The sequence below is a fragment of the Pongo abelii genome, chromosome 17 (genome assembly GCF_028885655.2).
Source record: "Pongo abelii isolate AG06213 chromosome 17, NHGRI_mPonAbe1-v2.0_pri, whole genome shotgun sequence".
NCBI lineage: Eukaryota > Metazoa > Chordata > Mammalia > Primates > Hominidae > Pongo > Pongo abelii.
Window position 1 is genome coordinate 46,049,544 of NC_072002.2, and position 18,417 is coordinate 46,067,960.

General features: G+C 41.1%; 1 long non-coding RNA gene across 1 annotated transcript; it reads left to right on the forward strand.

The window, feature by feature from the left end:
* The first annotated feature begins 203 nt into the window (after positions 1-203).
* LOC129051534 (uncharacterized) lies at positions 204-14,537 on the forward strand. Its single transcript, XR_008515891.2, has 3 exons — positions 204-283; positions 13,100-13,302; positions 14,392-14,537. It is a non-coding gene; the product is annotated as an uncharacterized LOC129051534 (long non-coding RNA).
* Positions 14,538-18,417: the final 3,880 nt, after the last annotated feature.

Here is an 18,417-nt window from a genome sequence, read left to right on the forward strand (position 1 = left end):
TCATGGAAGGAGAAAGGAGTCTCCAACATTTATACTGATTGATTTTGGCAGCAATGACTTTCATTAGAAATGTAATTGCTGGGTATGCAAAAATTAGCACTGTTGGGGCTAGAGAGATCTTTGTTTTCTTTTGTTTTGTTTTGTTTTGCTTTTTTGCCTAATATTGATAGTGTTCTCTCGGGTTTGCCATAGCCCTTCTGTCAAGATGCTGGCAATCAGTATATCATGAAAAACAGACTGCCCTTTCTCGCATTTATTGAAGAGAGATTCTCATGATCCTATGGTAAGATAACAATTGCTTTTTTTCAATCCATCCTCCACACTGCAGCCAAAGCAATCATCTTAGTAACAAACGTGACCATGTTTTCCCCCACTTAAATCTTTAGATGATTTTACACCTGAAGGACAAAGGTTCCCCATGGTCTGATATTTTCCTACCCTTGGTGCCATTTGCCTTCACATTTCTAAAGGCACCTTCCGTCCCCGCCATATCAAACTACTTGGGGTCTCCAGAATGGAGGATAATGTGCCATCTGACACTCCTTTGTCTTCATTGGGTTATTCCCTCTGCCTGAAATGTCCTTACTTCCAGTTCCTACTCAGCTTCTGGAAGGCTTCGCTAACTTCTCAGTCCAAATGAGGAACCCTTCTCCACAACACACTCTATACATACTGTGAGTGTGGCACGTGTCACAGTGTACAATGTCCACGATTCACAATGCTGAGGGCTTCTTGAAGACACAGTCCACTTCTCATTCAACTTTATTCCAGTTTGCATCCCCAGTGTCCAGGCATCTGGTTAGGTCTCCAACTGCTAAAGAGTGTAAAGAGTGTTGATGGCTCCTGTATTACTCATGGGTCTTGGTTATAAGAGCCAAAAATACCATTCCAACTGACGCAAGCAAATCTAGGGGGTAAGGAAAGGAGAAGGAAGGAGGAAGAAGAGAAGGAGGTAAGAAATCAAGAAAGGATTAAAAAAGGTGGCATCCGGACAATATTTAAGGCAATTTTCCAGCTTCTCTCATTTGCACCAGTAGGAGTGGGCCGTGTGGCTGCAGAGGGGAACATTTCCTAATACCATTCTGGATCCTGGTGATTTTGGTGGGTACTTACCTCCTTCTGCCCCCAGCACCCACCAATTGCCGGATGAGGCAAGTGAATTCCTTTGCAAGAGAGGGAAGGAAGGCAGTTTCAGTGATAAAATAACAATAAAAAGTGAAGCGGGGGGAGAAATGTATTAGTTCGTGTAATGAAAAAGTTGAGAAATCCAGAAGTAGCAATCACTTTAGGCATTGCTGGATCCTAGAGGTTCAACCACCATCACAAGTACTTAACATCCCTCTCCACGTATATATTTCCCAGCTATACATTCCTCAGTTTTAACTTCATTTTCAGTCAGCTCTTTCTACAGAGTGACATCCTACCTGAAGCTTATTCTGCTAATTTAGGAACTGAAGGGTGAAGTGCTTCACTTTCCCAACAGTTCCTGCAAAACAACCCTAGGATTGAGTCTCATTGCAGTTAGTTGGTCTGAACCAATCACTGGGATCAGGGAGATGGAAAATGATACTAATCAAACCTGAGTCACTTGCCTCATCCTGCACTTATCAGGTAAAGGGGGCAGAAGGAAGTAAGCCTCCCATCCCACCCACCACCCAAACCACCGGGACCTAGAAAGGTATTAAGAAGTGTACCCCTCTGAAGCTACACAGCCCACTGCCATTGGTGCAGATGAGAGGAGCTGGAAAATTGCTTTGGAAGTTGAGCCATCGCCACCTTTTTTTTTGTCCAAGCTTGCAGTTTCTTGGGCAATATAACTATATGGTTTGAAATCAGGCAACTTGGGCAGGCACAGTGGCTCACACCTGTAATCCTAGCACTTTAGGAGGCTGGGATGGGGGATCACCTGAGGTCAGGAGTTCGAGACCGGCCTGGCCAACATGGTGAAACCCTGTCTCTACTAAAAATACAAAATTAGGCGGGTGTGGCAGTGCACACCTGTAATCCCAGCAACTTGGGAGGCTGAAGCAAGAGATTCGCTTGAACCCAGGAGGCAGAGGTTGCAGTGAGCTGAGATCGCACCATTGCACTCCAGCCTGGGCAACAAGAGTGAAACTCCATCTCAAAAAAAAGAAAAAAAAATCTGGCAACTCTACTGACCGATGGCCCAAGTCAAATATGTTTGGTCACAGTCCTAGATTCCAGACCCTTTATTGTGGGATTTTTGTCTCAGCACAGGCCCTAATGCTCTGCCATCCCACCTAGTCCATGCTGGCTGCCCCAGGGCAGAACCAGCACCCGCAAAGCACAGATAACTTGGCCCTTGCCCCTTGGTTATGTCTGATGGATGACTCTTTACAATGGAGACCATTGTCACCTTTCTCAGGCTGCTAAATGTCTGCAAGATGTTTGGGAGAAGCCTAAAAGAACAGGAATGAAGCTTCTCTCTGATTCTTATCTTCTGCTATGTTTTCCACACCCTAGGCTTTGTGAGAAGTAATATTAGTTGATGACAGAGAACCCCACTTTTCAATTCAGTGAAGCTCAGAGACATCTAATCTAACTTTCTATTATTTTATTTATTTAATTTTTTTGAGACAGAGTTTCACTCTGTTGCCCAGGCTGGAGTGCAGTGGCACCGTCTTGGCTCACTGCAACCTCCACCTCCCAGGTTCAAGCGATTCTCCTGCCTCAGCCTCCCAAGTAGCTGGGACTACAGGCGCATGCCAAGACACCTGGCTAATTTTTGTATTTTTAGTAGAGATGGGGTTTCACCATGCTGGCCAGGCTGACCTGGCCTCAGGTAATCCCCCCAGCCTCAGCCTCCTAAAGTGCTGGGATTACAGGTTTGAGCCACCACGCGCAGCCAGGGACATCTAACTTTCTAAGTTGATGGCTGTAGGAAGAAAGGGCCTCCCATAGCAAAGCTGTTTTTTCTTCCCTTGCTGCTTTCAGATTGCCCAGTTCTAACAAAACTTGTTTTTCTGGTAGGACCTAACTGAAGGGTACAAAATAAATTCATCTTATTCCATCAGCCTGACATTTTTCTACCATCTCTCTTTAACTTTCAACCTCAGTAGCCCCATGGTCAGAGCACCAAGATAAAATAGGATAATTTCACCACTGCCTTGCTATTACTGCACAACAGAAATTGCCAGCTTCCTGCCCAAAATCGAGAGGTCCTCACTGCCCCATCCCACCTTGACTGAGCCAATTCTCTATTTGACAATCTGCAGCATGTACTCTCTCACCTCCACATACGAATTTAGAAAGTGTTCAGAGTCTTGTATTAATTTGTTCAGGCTGCCATAACAAAGTACCATAGACTGGGTGGCTTAAACAAAAGAGATTGATTTCCTCACAATTCTGGAGGCTGGAAGTCCAAGACCAATGTGTTGGCAGGGTAGGTTTCTCCCAGGGCCTCAATCCTTTTCTTGCAGATGGCCACCTCATTGCTTCATCCTCACATGGCCAACTCCCAGTCTGTGTGTGTCGGTGTCCTGATCTCCTTTTATAAGGACACCAGTTATAGTGGATTAGGGCCTACCCTGATGAGCTCATTTTAACTTTATCTCTTTAAAGATCCTATGGAAATACAGTCACATTTTGAGCTACTGTAGTAGATACTGTTAAGACTTCAACATATGAATTAAGCAGACACAGTTCAGCCCCTAGGAAGTCTTTCAGTGACAAAAATGCCACTCAAACTGGCTTGAGCAAAAAGAAGAAATGAGTTGTCTCCCATAACTGAAAAGTCAGTAGGGATCGGGCTAGGCTGGATGCAAGGTCATATAACATCAGCACGAGCCATTTGTCTCTTTTGATTATATTTTTGTGGATTGGCTCTTTCTGCGGTGCGGTGATGGTTGGAAACAGCTCCATGTGTACAAATTGTCAGTTTGGCAATGTTATTTGATATAGATTCACTTTACATATAGTTCCAGAAAAAGCTTAGGGTGGAAACTCATTGACCTAACTGGAGTCACATGTCCAACAATGAACCAGTCCTTATGGCCAGAGGAATGAAATATATCAATTGCCCATACCTGAATATCAAGCCCACATCTAAAGAAAAAGCATCAGCCCATCCAAACTAAGTGAGCTCAGACAAAAGGCAGTAATGTATAGAGGTTAGCATCAAAGAGTCTGGAATTTGACCCCTGGGTTCAAATCCACACTGACCAGCTGTGTGACCTTGGGCAAGTTACTTAACCTCAATTTTGTAAAGCAGGAGTATAGGAAATCCAACACCTATAATAATACTCGTCTGTATTTCTAACTGTGCAAGATAACAATGTACTTTCACTTTTTCTTTTTTCTTTTTTTTTTTTTTTTGAGACAGAGTCTTGCTCTGTCACCCAGGCTGGAGTGCAGTGGCATGATCTCGGCTCACTGCAAACTCTGCCTCCCGGGTTCATGCCATTCTCCTGCCTCAGCCTCCTGAGTAGCTGGGACTACAGGTGCCCACCACCATGCCCGGCAAATTTTTTTTTTTTTTTTTGTATTTTTAGTAGAGATGGGGTTTCACTGTGTTAGCCAGGATGATCTCGGTCTCCTGACCTCGTGATCTGCCCACCTTGGCCTCCCAAAGTGCTGGGATTACAGGCGTGAGCCACCGCACCCGGCCTACTTTCACTTTTGCTTGACCACAAGTCAAAAGTCATTTTAACCCAAAATGCCCTTAATCAGAAAAAAGAAAAAAAGCAACAACTTTGGAGACTTCTTGATGGTCCTAACAGGAGAAGACAAAGCAAGGAAAGGAAGAAAAAATACATCCATTAGAATGTTTTTCACAGCAAGTAATAGAATACCTGCTAAAGTGGTATAACAATAAAAATATTGGTGTCTCACTCACCAAGAAGTCAAGAGGAGGGCTACCCCAGAGGTCACACAGTCTTAGCAATGTCAGAGCTCTGACTCCACATCTCTGCCATTTCTTTGGCCTTCCCCCATGCAACATGACAGCTGTAGAAAATCAAGTATAATGTCCTCTGATGACACTGTTCAAACTTGAAAGGAAAATAGATTTCTCTTTGTAACATGTTCTTCTTTTAGATGAGAGGAAGACATTTCTTTGGAGCCCCTAGAAGACCTCCTCTTACATCTTCTCTGTTGCATGCCCACCCCTAGATCAATCACTGGCAAGGAGAATAGAATTCCCAGATTAGCTGAGACTGGCCAGGGCATATGGCACTCCAAACAAAATTGGTGTCCTGTTAAGAGGAAATAGGAGTGGCAGATGAGGAAGTAACCGATGGTGTCTCCTAATGACACAGAATAAGAAAAGACAGGAATGGAGAAAGAAATCAAAAGAACCAAGAAAAACAGTGATATACAAAGGAGGCAAGTGGATGAGACCACGTTTGCTGTGGAGGAAGTATAGCATCCTCTCCCTCAGACACTTTTCCTTGTCACCTGTCATCCATCAATTTCTTAGTAGCATTGGGGGCATTTATGATTCACACCAAAGGCAGCACAGCACAGTGATACAGATAAAGCCCTGGACTAGCATATTAGCTGTCTATTGCTATGCTGGGGCTCAGAAAATAGTACCCCAAAATAAAGGCCTTGGATGCAACCTCAGAAGCAAAAATTTTTCTTTGTTCTTCTCCTGCCCTCTTATCTCTCAGTCCCATCCTCTCCCGAGGCTAGCCATAGAAACTAGAATTCCTCTTCCCCAAGGCGGGTCATAGAAACCAGAGCCCCTTTTGGTCAAAGTCAGCCATAAAGCCTGAAAATGTCACTCTAACTTTCCCTCCATCTTTCCATGTAAAAACTGGTCCTAGGGAAATTATCTGACCTAACTTTTTTGACTGTAGGTCCTAAGATCTCCATTCCAGAGAGGGCCCTGCCCCACACCCAGAAGGAAGGAATGCTGCTCAGACAGGCCAAGAAGAATCTAGACGGGCAGGCCTTGTGGGCTTTCCCCACTCAGTCTATTAACCTTAGATCAAACCCTTTTTGTCCAATCATATTCCCATATGGATGTCTATATTTTGTTGAACCTAAGCATAAAAATGGACAATGTCCCCTGTATCTTTGGGTCTTCATTCTGAAGGCTCATGTGTACACATGTTAAAGAAAGTTATATGCTTTTTCTCTGACATAGCCAGCAAGTCAGAGGTGGCTTCTGGCAGAAGGCCTTAGTTCTTCCCCACGGGGCCTCTTCAAGGGGCTGCCTAGGTTGTCTTGCAGGCTGACTTCTTCAGACTGAGCGATGCAAGAGTGAAGGTAGGAGTGACAATGTCTTTTATGACTTTGCCTTGGAAATCATCCATCTACACTTCCACCACATTTCGTTTGTTAGAAGCAAGTAAATAAGTCCAGCTCATATTCAAGGAAAGAGGAAAAGCCTATTGAGGAGAGGAATTTTACCATATGTTGACAAATTGGTGGACATATGTTAAAACCACCACAAGAAACTCCCATTTCAAGCTATCATAGGTTGACTTCCTTCAGGTTTGGAATGACTCAGCTTTAACCTGACTACATCCAGTCTGAGTCTCCTGGTGTGGTCCCTTTCTGCAATAGTTACATTGTTTCTGAATTGCTTATTCTGCCTACCACCTTATCTTTGCCTGAACAGCACAGGGCTGCATTTGACCCTCTTTTGAGGACCCCTTTCTTCCTAACTAGTTGTTAGTTTATCTATTCATTTATTTCTTTGTTATTTTGCTTTCCCCTTTTTCCTTCCTTCTTCCTTCCTTCCTTTCTTATTTCCTTTCTTCATCAATTATCTATACACAGGTACTGTGAAGAGTAAAAACATACATAAGACATGCTTAAAAGGTATTCTGAGTTAGAGATTTTCATTCATAATATAATTCCACTTATCAGCCAAGCAAATTCACCAAATATCTGAATCTGGTAAACATAGATTCGGATTTCAAGATATTTGTATTATAGTAAATCTAGGCATCGACAGCATCAAACATATTCTGCCAGCGTGAAAAGTCCTAACAAATTAAGCTGTTTGGCTTGTAATGAGTACAGACAAAGAGAAGGAAGGGGAAGGGGGAAACTGAGTTGAGGGATTTTGTGGAGTGCTGCTAGGGAGTTTAAGAAATTCTTGGAAATCAGAAGGGGACAAATTTAGGAAAAAAAGCGGAGAAAGATTCTCTGATTAAAAGAATGTTCTAAGACATTGAAGTATTGGCAGAAGAATAGACGAATAGATCAATGGAATGGAAAAGAGAGGCTAGAAATAGACTCAGACAAATATAGTCAACTGTTCTTTGATAAAGGAGCAAATACAATTCAATGGAAAAAGGATGGTCTTTTCAACAAATGATGTTGGAACGTCTGGACATCCACATACAAAAAGAGAAAAAAAAATGAATCTAGGCATAGACCTTATGCCTTTCACAAAACTTACTCAGAATGGAATAGACTATATGATGCAAACTATAAAACTAGAAGATCACGTAGGAGAAAATCTAGGTGACCTTGGATTTTGGCATGAACTCTTAGCTACCACACCAAAAGCATAAAAGAAGAAATTGGTAAGTTGTACATCATTAAAATTAGAAACTTCTGTGCAAAACATCACTGTTTAAGGAATTAAAAAAATAAATCACAAACTGGGAGCAAATCTTTGCAAAACACATAGAAAAGGTCTGTTATCAAAAATATACAAAGAACTCTAAAAACTCACCAATAAGGAAACAAGCAAACCAATTTTTAAAAATCTAAACAGACAACTCACCAAAGAAGACATACACGTGGCAAATGGGCATATGAAAGGATTCTCAAATTATATTAATTATTAAGGAATTTCAAATTAAAACAGCAATGAAATATTACTATATAACTATTAGAATGGCCCGAATTCAAAACACTGGCAATATGCTAGTGCAGATGTGGAGCAATAGAAACACTCATTCATTCCTGGTGGGAATGCAAAATGGTACAGCCAGCCACGTGAAAGACCCGTTCTTACAAAATTAAGCATAAAAATAACCCCATTAAAAATTAGCAAAAAACACGAACATACACTTCTAAAAAAAAGACATACGAGTGGCCACAAAACATATGAAAAAATGCTCAACATCACTGATCATCAGAGAAATGCAAGTCAAAATCACAATGAGATACCATCTCCCACCAGTCAGAATGGCTATTTTTAAAAAGTCAAATAACAACATATGCTGGCAAGGCTGAAAAAAAGGGAATACATTGTTGGTGGGAATGTAAATTACTTCAGCCAGTGTGGAAAGCGGTTTGGAGATTTCTTAAAGAATTTAAAACAGAACTATTATTTAACTCAGCAATCCCATTACTAGGTATACATTAAAAAAAAACTTTCTATCAAAAAGACATATGCACTTGTATGTTCATTGCAGCACTATTCACAATAGCAAAGACATGGAAACGACCTAGATGTCTACAAACAGAATTTGATAAAGAAAATGAGGTACATATACACCATGGGATACTATGCAGCCATAAAAAAGAATGAAATCACATCCTTTGCAGCAACATGGAGGAAGCTGGAGACAATCGTCCTAAGCAAATTAACGCAGGAACAGAAAAGCAAATACTACATGTTCTCACTTACAAGCGAGAGCTAAACACTGGGTGCTCATGGACATAAATATGGCAACAATAGAAACTGGCAACTATGGCCGGGCACGGTGGCTCACACCTGTAATCCCAGCACTTTGGGAGGCCAAGTCGGGCGGATCACAAGGTCAGGAGTTCGAGACCAGCCTGGCCAATATGGTGAAACCCTGTCTCTACTAAAAATACAAAAATTAGTGGGTGTGGTGGTGTATGCCTGTAGTCCCAGCTACTTGGGAGGCTGAGGCAGGAGAATTGCTTGAACCTGGGAGGCAGAAGTTGCAGTGAGTCAAGATTGCACCATTGCACTCCAGCCTGGGCAACAGAGCAAGACTCCGTCTCAAAAAAAAAAAAAAAAAGAAAGAAACTGGCAACTACTAGAGTGGGGAGGGAGGGAGATACGCAAGGTTTGAAAAACTATTGGGTATTCTGCTCAGTACCTGGGTGATGGGATCATTTCTACCCCATACCTCAGCATCGTGCAATATACTCAGGTAACAAACCTGCACATGTACCCACTGAATCTAACATAAAAGTTGAGGAAAAAAAAATAAACATACTCTTACCGTATCATCCAGCAATCACACTCCTTGGTATTTATCCAAATGAATTGAAAACTTATGTCCACAAAAAATCTGCACACAAAATGTTTATAGCAGTTTTATTCATAATTGCCAGAAATTGGAAGCAACCAAATGTCCCTCAGTAGGTGAATGGATAAGTAAACTGTGGTACATCCACATAATGGAATATTATTCAATGCTAAAAACAAAAACAAAAACAAACAAACAAAAACAATGAACATCAAGGCCGGGCGCGGTGGCTCACGCCTGTAATCCCAGCACTCTGGGAGGCCAAGGTGGGTAGATCACATGAGGTCAGGAGTTCGAGACCAGCCTGGCCAATATGGTGAAAGCCCATCTCTACTAAAAATGCAAAAAAAATTAGCCAGGCTTGGTGGTGCGTGCCTGTAATCCCAGCTACTCAGGAGGCTGAGGCAGGAGAATCGCTTGAACGCAGGAGGCGGAGGTTGCAGTGAGCCAAAATCCCACCATTGCACTCCAGCCTGGGCGACAAGAGCAAAATTCTGTCTCAAAAAAAAAAAGAAAAGAACATCAAGCCACAAAATTCATGGATGAATCTTAAATGTGCATTGCCAAGTGAAAGAAGCCAATCTGAAAAGGCTACATATTGTACCATTCCAACTAACTATAAGACATTCTGGAAGAGGCAAAACTATATGGGCAAAAGATTAGCTGTTGCCAGGAGTCAGGGAGGAGGGATGAATAAGTAAAGAGAGAGAAATTTTAGGGCAGGGAAACTACTCTATGATACTTTAATGATAGATACAATATCAGTATATATTTGTCAAAACTCATAGAATATACAACACCAAGAATGAACCCTAACGTAAACTATGGACTTTAGTTAATAATGATGTATCAATATTGACTCATCCATTGTAAAAAACTCCACAGTGCCTTAACAGCAAGATGGTCAAAATCATACACAAAGAGAAAATTTGGATAACCATCTATCCACTGTAAACCAGACACTGCTTTGAATTTGTAGATGTAGAAAAGGGCTCACAAGGCCATCTAGTCCAATATTGCTCAAACTTTAGCCTGCATATTAATAGCTTGTGGTGCTTGTTTAAAATGCAGATCCCGACTACTCAGCCATAAAAAGAAATGAAATAATGGCATTTGCAGCAACCTGGATGGAGTTGGAGACCATTATTCTAAGTTCTCACTTATAAGTGGGAGCTAAGCTATGAGGGTACGGAGGCATAAGAATGACACAATGGGTTTTGGGGACTCGGGGGGAAGGGTGGGAAGGGGGTGACAGATAAAAGATTACACATTGGGTGCAGTGTACACTGCTTGGGTGATGGGTGCACCAAAATCTCAGAAATCACCACTAAAAAATTTACCCATGTAATTAAATATGACCTGTTCCCCGCAAAACTATTGAAATAACAATAAGTAATTAATTTAATTTAATAAAAATAAAATGGAGATTCCAGATCCTGCTTTCCAAATTGATTCAATTGGTCTGGGGTGAGACCAGAGAATATGCCTTTTCACAAGTCTCCCCTTATGGCTGACAGAAGATACAGTAAGTCAGAAAGTTAGTGGAAAAACTTGAATTAGAATCCTCAGAGATCTTTCCAGATCTTCACTGTCTCCTAATGAGAAATGTAAAATGCAAATATAAGGAAAACAGACCCTTATTTTGATTCTGAGACATCAGGACTCAGCTACTCTTGAGGCTGAAGCAACAGTCAAATAACAGATATTATAGTACCTTCCCTGCCCTATAGGACTAGGTTTTTGTATCTTACGCAACACATTAGACATATCCCAATTTTAGTATTAATTGTATGAATTTTTAACTTGTCTCTTCCTCTTACCAGGTTATGAATATCTTAAAAATAGGAACTGTGTCTTATTCACCTTTGTGACCCCCAATACATGGGCCTGTCATACAGCAGAGCCTCAATAATATTTATCGAGTAGACATTTGGATTAAAGTTCCCTTTTTCAAAGTATTTTAAAAGACAAAACGTACAGAGTTAACATTGCATTTTTAATCAATATTACAGACATTTTAATTATAGAAAACAATGTGATATACTGCCCCAAATGGTCAATTTGTGTAATCAAAGCAACTAAGTTGATGTGTAAAATAGGGTATGTGGTATTACCCAACATGGCTTCAGCTTGGCACTTCCTCCATTAAAACCAACTTTTTAATGGATTAATTCCCATGCTAAACAAAGTCCCCAGTTCTGTAATATTTTATTTGAAGCACTAATACTTTCATTCAAACCAGATTTCAAGGTCCTCCTTCCTTAGGATTGTCAATATTCATATTTTAAATAAAATCTTCATTTGGCAAATTAAAATCATTACCTCCCAGAGAATGAGTTAATGGTGTTACAGAGATCCATCCAGGTGCTATGTAAGGGGAGAACCTATTTATGCTTCAGACCCCAACAGAAGTGACTCCTCCCCACAAAGATGTATTAATAGTTAAAAATAGGCCAGGCACAGTGGCTCATGCCTGTAATCCCAGCATTTTGGGAGGCCAAGACAGACGGATCATCTGAGGTCAAGAGTTCAAGACCAGCCTGGACAACATGGTGAAACCCCGTCTCTACTAAAAATACAAAAATTAACCGGGGCATGGTGGCACACACCTGTAATCCCAGCTACTCGGGAGGCTGAGGCAGGAGAATGGCTTGAACCCAGAAGATGGAGGTTGTGGTGAGCCAAGACTGCACCATTGCACTCCAGACTGGGCAACAACCGAGCGAAACTCTATCTCAAAAAAAAAAAGAAAACAAAAACAAAAACACGAAGTTCTCAGCACAGGCAGGGGAAGATCTGTGGCTTGTGCAGAATTCCTCGTGCAGTTATAGAAGCAGGTAACCAGAAAGGCATATTGGAGAGAAGCAAAGACTTCTTGGTAAAACTGAGGAACTTAGATTCAATTCCTAAAGTAAATGTTGGTATTTCCAGATGTCAAGACTAAGAACTGTTTGCAAATACAAATCCATAATCTCTTATCTGAAACCCTTGGAGCAGTTGTGTTTCAGAATTCAGAATTTTCAGCATTTCAGAAAGGATACTGTGAAACCCAACTAATGTGGAACACCCCTAGCAGGATGTGTAGCAATGTCTCATATAAAACAAATTAAGACTTCCTCCACGAATTATTAGTAATATCCCATATGAAGGGGTAAGGAGCGTGACTAGCCCTCTCTGGCTTGAGCATGGTTGTGCAGTCAAATCAGATCAGGAGAGGGCAGTTTCACCACCAAATGGGTTTCATTTTCAGAGTTCTTGGACTTTGGAATTATGGATAATAGACTGTTAGTTGCTATAGTAAAGAGATCTAACACAAGAAAATGATACGTTAGTGTAGCGGAGGGTAGGAAACAAGAATGTGGGAAACAGGAAAATATAAGCAGACTCTGAAAGAGGACAACAGACCACACAGGCAAACTAATCATTTTCTTAACCACAGTGGCTGAAGGTCTTCGTGACATGGAACTAGAAGCTGGTTTCAGAAACAACTGCATTTCTTTAAAATTACTCTGTAACAGGAAGAAAAACAGCCCTCTCCCACACATTTGGGGACCTGAGAATGATAGATGCCCACCCCAGCTCTCTTTCTCTTAGAAAGCTTACCTGAAAAATTGCCTAAAAATTCAACACAACACCGAAACTACAAAGAACAAACTTTTTATTTTAGAGCCTTTGATTGGCTTAGGAATGAGCATTACTACGGGCTTTGTTCTTTAATATATTTCAAGGCACAGTCTGAAAAAAGCAAAGGGAACAAAGGCAAGTGCCTCCGTTGTTGACCCTTTACTTAACTCTACTTTTTGGCTGGAGCAAGCATCCTGAGTATTTTGCAGATAGAAAAAGGTATATGGATGTATTATACTGGCATAGCTGTGAGAATCAATGTTTGTCCTGGGGAGCGTACTGTGTGTTTATGTGTGTGTGTGTCTAATTGATATATTTACTAGTTACCCGTTGGAAGTTCTGAAAGGATGAAGAAACATGTTTGTGTCTGCCATTGCCATGGAGACCACAAAGGGGAGCCGACTTGAAGTGGCAAAGCCGACAATGGACCGTTCTTTGGAGCTGAGAATTGCAAGGGCCCCTTGGATTGAGCTGCTCAAATTCCAATATCCCAGCTCCACTCCTCACTGGTGCTGCCGAAGACTGAGTAAGTTAGACTTGGGAAACCTCATGCTGAGGATTAGCACATCCCATAAGCTACTCAAGATGGTGATGGGGTTCAGGACATGCTACCTCAAAATACGGCACCTTGGCATTTGAGGAAACAGCAGAAGCAAGATGGCTACTGTGATCTTCTCCTGCCTTTCCCCACTAAAGACAGGCCATGAAAGAATTATCTGGCCTTCCTCTGAAGTAGGCCATAAGGCCCTCATGTGCCCTATACCTGTGTAAAAAGTAAAGTAGAAGTTCCTCTTCAAAGACTTTCCTCCCTGTCTAATTAGGAATAAATAGTAACTTCTCTTACAAGCAAAATTTATTCAAAGACCCATGGTAACATTCTTAAATATCTGCTAGCTGTAATAAAGAAATCAATGTACTTTATATTCTTAGCTCCCACAATTTAGCTTAAATATTTGCCTTGGCGTGCTTATACTGGTCCAAGCAAGTGTTAGGTCATAGCCTGTTCTTCTTCCTTCTTTAAAAGTGTTTTTACCTTTTTCAGCATTCTAAAAGTTACTTCCTCCTTCCTTTGTTCTCCTCTACCTTTGCCTGTTTTAAAAAGTTCTAAGTTGCTAACCAATCAGGATAAATACAGAATGTGAGGTCCCGTTACAGCCAATGGAAACCAGACACAGCAGTAGGGTGGACGCATCAGGTTATAAATGTCCCTGTCTCCTTTGTTCGGTGTACTCTCGTGGCAAAACTGCTGGCGAGTGTATCCTTTCTGCAGGAAGTAAAAATGGCCTTACTAAATAAATTAAATTTATGTTCAAGTGGTATTTCTTTATGGCACTGGGGAACAAGCATTTCAAACACCTGGAAGAAAGGAATGTCACACTGGGGCACACAGAAGAATCTGAACAACCAGGCCTTGCTAAGTTCTCCCTAGTTTATTACCATTACATCATATCCTTTTGAAAGTTGCACATACCAGGATGAAAGCACTTTTGTCAGACCCAGACAAAACAGGGCTGGGAAGGCCTGAAAGAGCGGAGGCTCATGCTACGTGTCTGAGAAAAGAACTGTTTTCCAAGGGCTCTCTAAAAACCCTTCATGCATCTTTTGCTTTGATAAGGCTCATCACTAGACATCCTTTAGGACTGCAGTAATTCGGGGAAGACACACTCGGAAGAACACTTGCCGAGCAATGGCATCTCCACCAATGAACTGACAACAACTCTGGCTTTGACCCTCTAGAACTAATAAACTCTGCTTCTAAGCAGCTTGTTTAAATTTCTTTTTGCTAATAAAACTTCCCCTTTACCCTTCTGTCACCGAATGCACTGGTGGCTTGCCATTTACTTTATGCATCCTAGATTATAATCCTTATTTCTATTGCCGAATATTCCCAACATATTTAGAGAGAATTTTTTCTAGTGTCTTTTTTTTCAGGTTGACACTTTTGTCCCCAATCTTATTTCTCCACAACTGTCCACCTTTTCATCCAATTTAATATAAAAATACAGAAACTTCCCTGTTTCTTTGGGTCACATTTCTTGAGGGTTCCCACGTCACATAAAACATATAATAAATTTGTGTGCTTTTCTCCTGTTAATCTATCTTTTATTACAGGTGCCTCAGCCATGAACTTAGCAATGGGTGAGAAATCTTTTCTCCTCTACAATGGCAAGGTGGGAGTTGATGGGGAGGGGTGGCAACCTAGAGCCAAATTATCAGCCTCTATCAGGATTTACAAAAAAAGGGGTAGGCTTCTAAGAAGACTCTCTCAGAGAAAGTTGTGAACTGGAACACAGGGGAGGGAGGTTAGGATTTGAGGAGTTCCACAAGGTGGACCACCTTTGAGAGATTAAATTTTTGTGCTTTTCATTTGGACTACAGGGAAAATTAAATGAAGCTATTACTGATGTGGAAGGAATAGCTTCCTGTAACAGGAGACTGTGGCTTCCTATAACAGGAGACCTTTACAGTTACCAGCAGGTATGTGAATAGTGGCCCACTGCAGAGTTAGGAGCAGAAATGAATCAAATTTCCTCATTTCCTGTTATTCTGGAGCAGTGCTTCTCAAACTGTAAAGTGCATATGAATCACCTGAAGATGTTATTGTTGAAATGCAGTAGATCTGGTGTAGGGCCTGAGGCTGCATTTCCAACAAGCCCCCAGATGATGCCAGAGCTGCTGCTCCTCCAACCACACTTTGAGTACACTCAGACAATGACCACTGAACAAGGGAGGGCAGCCAACTCCGGATACAAGTAGGGGAAGCAGCATGTTGGGTTCCTAATATTTATCCATCGTTGTATGGTGAGATAATTATGGTTCTTCGATCTCAAAAAGCCTGTCATTATCTTCAAAAAAGGCTAAATTAATGATGCCTCTAAGATATTATTGTAGATTGCTATTTGGAGCAGGGACTCATTTGACTATTTTCTTTGAGATTTACTCTCTCAAAGTGGACAAAAATTTCTCTAACTAGTTGCCGGCAGTGTTTACTAATCATTGCATTAACAGAGGCAACAATGGTCAGAAATTATTACTGGGATATTGAAACCACCTTTGCAAACATTGTGACACTGAGAGAAGTCTAGCATGGCTGACTCCATCTTGCTTCTAGCCTCATAGGCTGGCTGTCCTCGCTCATTCCTGGGCATAGGCCCATCAGACCATGGGAGGAATTTAGTTTATAGTTTAACTTGGAAGCAAGAATGATAACAGTACCTCCTTAAAGCTGACCCCCTCCTTGTTCAGGGACTGAAACCACATTTGTAAGACTAATGAAAGATCACAAGATTAAGATTATGGGAGGAGCCCAAATTCTGCTACAATGTAGGCATTTGTTAAATGATAACCAGCACTGTTCCCTGGCTTGCTTTTCTAGAATCCCTTACTGCTCAGGAGTCATAAAGCTGGAGGTCACAAGATATGTAACTTCCCCAATTGCTCCTATAGATGACATCACTATTGTCAAACCTAAGATTGATTGGTCTTTGAGATATTTTTTAGACTTTTGCATTCTGATGACCAACTGACTCCACCTGGACCCATACGAAGGAACTGACTCAACTGGTGACTCCCACCCAGAAATTGACTCAGCACACCAAAACCATCTGGACACTCCTATGACTTCATTCCCAACCAATCCAGAGCATCCGTTCCCTACCCCACTGCCCAACAAATTATTTACAAACCCTAGCCTCCAGGCTCTCAGGGAGGCGGATTTGAGAATTATCTCCTGTCGTTCTGCTTGGCTGGCCCTATGATCATCAAACTGTTTCTCGGCTGCAGTACCACTCCCTCAGTGAATTGGCTGTATCTGTGCAGTGGGTTAGATGAACCCATCAGGTGATTACAATATTTGTAATTCCTAATAAAAACTACAAGAAGGTTAGAATTTTCTGGGGTGAGCCAAATTAAGAAAAAAAAAAGAAATTCCAAATTATAGGGATTATCAAGCAACATTAGCAAAGATTCTCATCATGTGACTATTATCCTAAGAACATCACCTGGATTGCAGCCTTGTGAAGCCATGAGAAGAAAACCCAGTGAAACTGTGCCTGGACTTCTGGCCTATAGCAACTGTGAGATAATAAAATAGGTGTTTTTCTAAGTCATTAAATTTGTGGTAATTTGTTGCAAAACAATTCTATGCAGCAATAGAAAACTAATACATTTACTGAACTTTTTTCCTACCAACTCTAATCTATTAAGCCTACTGAATGAATTTTTCATTTCAGCTGTTGTACTTTTTATTCTATAATTTTTCTTTAGTTCTTCATTATAGTTTCCATTTCTCTGATTATTCCTTAAAACCATATTTTCTTTAAGTCCTTGGTATATTTATAATAGCTTTTTAAAAGTGTGCATTTGTTAAATCCAATGTCTGAGCTATCTCAGCATCTGTTCTACTTTTTTTTCTTAGCTCTTGCTCTTCTTTGCATGTCTGCTAATTTTTTTTATTGTTTAGTAGACATTGTTGGTGATACATTTTATAGATTCTGAATTTCAATATCTCATTCTCTAAATAATGTTAAGTTATGCTCTTCGGCTGTTAATTATGGTTGATCACTTTGAAGTTGTATGGGCTTCCTTAGGGAAAATCTGTGGAAGACCCAAGATATTTACTAAGCCCACAGAAATCTAATTCCAACCTCTGTTTACTCAGTAGATTTTGACAAGGCTTTGTTTTAGAGGCTTTTTTTTTAGAGCGATCTAGAATAGGCCTTGCTCCAGGACATAATCCTCATTCCTAAGGCATGGCCTTTATAAATTCCTGGGATATTAATGAGGTCACTCTACTCTGGCTGGAACTCAGTTTCAATGTCTCTCAGCACTGTTTGATTTCTCATATTGTTCCAAACTCAACTGTACAGCAGCAACTCTCTGGTAAGACTCCCAAAGGTTCAGTCTGTGCATGTACAGCCCAATCCTCAGATAAAAACTCAGAGATCCCACAAACACATACCTGCACCTGCCATTTTGCACAGGTGCCTCCTTCCCCATTCCCAGCCCTACCAATTCCAGGTATCTTGGCAGCCCAAACTCTGATCTCGGCCTCCTTAGCTCCACAAGACCGCTCATCTTGGCAAAGGCTCCACCTCCCTATGCCACAGCCTGGAAATTGCCCCCAGACACAGATTCTAGATGAATATAGAGCTTACCTTGTGAGTTTTTCTTATTTCAGTGATCACAGTCTTCTACTACCTGTTACCCAATGTCTAAAACTGTTGCCTCATACAATTTTATTGTTTTTGTTCAGCAAGAGGCCTAATCTGGTACTAGGTGCTCAGACATGGCTAGAAGCAGAAATCTTTTTTCATCCCTTTTTAAAAACTGTGGTAAGAACACAACATGAAAGTTATCTTTTTAACACATTTTTAAGTGTACAATATAGCATTGTTAACTATAGGCATGAGGTTGTACAGTAGAGCTCTGGAATTTATTCATCTTGCATAATCCAGGCTTTATGCAGATCAATTAGCCATTCCTAATGATCCCTTTCTCCCAGCCCCTGGCAACCACTATTCTACTGCTTGCTTCTATAAGTCTGACTACTTTAGCTGCCTCATGTAAGTGAAATCATACGGTGTTTGTCCTTCTGTAACTTGACATAACGTTCTTAAGGTTTATTCATATTGTTGCATAT